A 3,176-nucleotide genomic window follows, 5' to 3' on the forward strand; every position below is an offset into this window, starting at 1 on the left:
GGAAGTTCCCCTTTCCTGTTCTGCTCGCTCAGTCCGGGCCCTAGCAGGCGGGAGTTCCTGCAGAGGCTCCGATAAGCCCATTAGACCAGTGATAACACCAAGGACTTTGCAATAAGGACCGCTGGGTCTGCAGCGCCACCTAGGGGCTGCCAGGGCTAGAGCACAGCCTTGCAGAAGAGCTGTGCTCCGTGCCGCCCCTGGTGGTGGCTACGGGGAGTGCACCCCTGTTTCAGGCACCCTTGTCAGAAGGGCCCTAAGTCCTCCTTTGTCCCCAACCTCTCCTTTTTTCTTGCAGGCTAGAATTGGGAGGCCATCTTTGCCGTTGCCCCACTCCTGAGCTCAGCTTTCCCTCCTTCCCTGTGGGTTTCCTTTCCAGTCCCAGAAAGTCCCTCCCAGGAAAGAGGGAGATGGGGCTGGGCAGGCGCAGTAGGTACTGGTCCTCCCACACTGCCAGCTCCAGGCTTGGCCCTCTCCATGTTTCTGGTTCCCGTTTCTCTTGGAAATTTGCTCTAGAAACAGGTGATTGGGCAGAGAAGCCAACATCCTTTCAGAATTCACAGAACCTGGCCCGGCACGATGGCTCGGTGGCCAAATCCTCACCTTGCAAGCACCAGCGTCCAGTATGGGCGCCAGTTCGTGCCCCCGCCTCTCCACTTTCCATCCAGCCCCCTGCTTGTGGCCTGGGAAAGCAGTAGAGGATGGCCCAAAGTCTTAGGAGCCTGTACCCACGTGGGAGACCCGGAAGAAGCTCCTTGCTCCTGGTTTCAGATTGGCTCAACTCTGGCCGTTGCAGCCAAATATTTGGGGAGTGAATCACCGGGTGGAAGGTCTTTGTCTCTCCTTTTCTTTGCAAATCTGATTTGCCTTTCTAATAAAAATCAATAAACCTTTTAAAAAATACAAATGAGTTTGCAGAACCAAGTCCACAAATCACATTGGACAATTTGGCATGGACTGCCAGCCAGGCTCGAGCATGCTGGTTGGCCCTATGACCCCATATGTGCCATGGTTTGGCGTGTGGGACCTGGGGTGGGCCTTGCCCAGGGGGACCGGTTTCTGCAGGTGGCAGCTCAGTCCCACCGGCCCTACCACCTGCTGCTTCCATCACATACTTCATCTCTCATGGGCCTGGAGGGCTCCTGAATGTCCAGCTGGATGCCCACTACCCACCCACCAAGCTGACCCCTTCATCTCGGGAGCCTCCCAAACTTCCCTCCTCCACTTCTGGCCAGCCTGAGCTGTGAGGAGTGCTTCAAACATGACAGCCTCTTGTGCGTGGGAAATTGGGGTCAGCGGACCCAGCAGGCTGCTCTGTGTGCCATCCTGGCCTATCCTTTCTCCCTCTGGTCTCAACCTGTCAAGGGAGGCATCAGGATTTGATCCTCTACTTTGGCAGGCACAGGAGGGACAGCTCAGCAGTGAGCAGGTGAGTGTGCCCAGGGCTGGGCTCAAGGGCAAGGGAGCTGCTGGGGCAGTTAGACACCACGCTCTAATAGGTGGCGGATGTAAGACATCCTGGTACCCTCACGGCCACAGTGTCCTTCCCAGCCTTCCCCCGGTTCCCAGCCATCAGAGTTGATGGGGCCCTGGATCTGCAGTTGCTGGGGCACAGCTGGTCAGCAGCGCTGGCCTGCAACATCCTGGGAGACAGGGTTGTCACGGGGCAGGCTCAGGTGGCAAGTGGGGGACAGCCCTTCCCAGTCAACCCTCTCCATGGTCTTCCAGCCACTGAACAGTCTAAGGGCTTAAAACTTGATGGAAGCCAGCAGCTGAGAGGGGGCCCCAGGAGGAAAAAGGCAGACCCCTACTTTGGGGTTGTTTTCCCCAAACCTTTGCACAGTAGGGACATGGAGGTTGGGAGGCCAGCTGGGTAGTGGGGAGAGGATGCCCAGGCCCTACCACAAACCCCCTCCCCAATACCACGCCCACTCCTAGCACACAAAGCCACCCACGGAGCCCAATGAGCTACTAAAACATGAGAATAAAATTATTTCTTTTATTTTCAAAAAATCATAAAGGTGTGGAAGCAACACTGTAGACATTAAGACCAGTTCCCTGCGGAGTTGTTCCACCTCTAGGGGCAGCAGGCAGATGTTGGCTGGGCACAGGTGGGGCCACTGTTGTCACGACAAGCCGGAAGCTCGTCCACCCTCTTTCTCGCCCTCCGAGAGAACCACACTGCCACCTCCCACAGCCCTACCCCAGAGGTCCCCCACACGTGGCTGCTCCGGCCCTGTCCCTCCCCTAAATCTAAGAGTCATTGGTTAGTAGGTTAGATCGCAGAAAGCAGCAGCTTGGGCCCTTCCCTCCCCTCAGCTGCCCTGGCCTCCTGCCCTCTCCTCCTCCTCCTCTTCTTGGCTCCTGTGAGACCGTCATTGGACCCTACATTCCCTTGTCACTCAGGGTCACCTCCTCAGACCCCCCTCCTTCTCCTCCCCTCACAGTCCCCACGGTTCAGCGAGTGTCCCTATCTATACACCCTGGGATGCCAGCATGCCCTGTGAGGTGTCTCCCAAACCCAGCCCTGCTGCCACCCTCCTTACAGCACACTGCCCGCAGCATTGGGTTAAGACGTAGTCCTGGCAGTGACGGGAGAGACAGCACAGTCAGCCTGTGGCACGACCTTGAGGCAGTGATGGCCTCTGGCAGGTGGCTGGCACTGCCCAGAGGCTGATGGAGCATTTTGGAGGTCTGAGAGCTCTGGAATCTTAAGCCACCCCATGATGACAGAGGTCCTCGCTGGGCATGGAAGGCCTCTGCTGTGCCCATGACAGGCGGGCTGGCAGTGGCATTAGGCCCTGGGGTCCTGAGGCCAAAGGCTCTGGGGTGTGGAGCGCAGAGCCACAGTGCCTTCACAAGCCCCAAGGCCAGGCCACCCCATGGGCACTGCAGCAGATGTTATCCCGGGACCTCCAGGGCTGGGTGAGCTGCACTGCAGGCTCAGGGGAGACCCCAGGAGGGAGCCCCAGGGCACAAGGCACAGCTTATGATGGGCACACCACTGGCGGGGTCAGAGAAGAAGACAGTGGCCAGGGAGCCTTGCCCGGCTAGCACCCTACCCCACGGACCTGGGGGTCTGCGGGACAAAAGTGGGGAGTGTGTCCCTGGTGGCTGGTGGTTACAAGAGGGATGACCCTTGCTGGGCCCCTATAGGTCTCCAGAGGCAGAGGCTGGAG

This window comes from Ochotona curzoniae, unplaced genomic scaffold, assembly GCF_017591425.1.
Source record: "Ochotona curzoniae isolate NIBS_2020 unplaced genomic scaffold, NIBS_Ocur_1.0 contig_3527, whole genome shotgun sequence".
NCBI classification, from domain to species: domain Eukaryota; kingdom Metazoa; phylum Chordata; class Mammalia; order Lagomorpha; family Ochotonidae; genus Ochotona; species Ochotona curzoniae.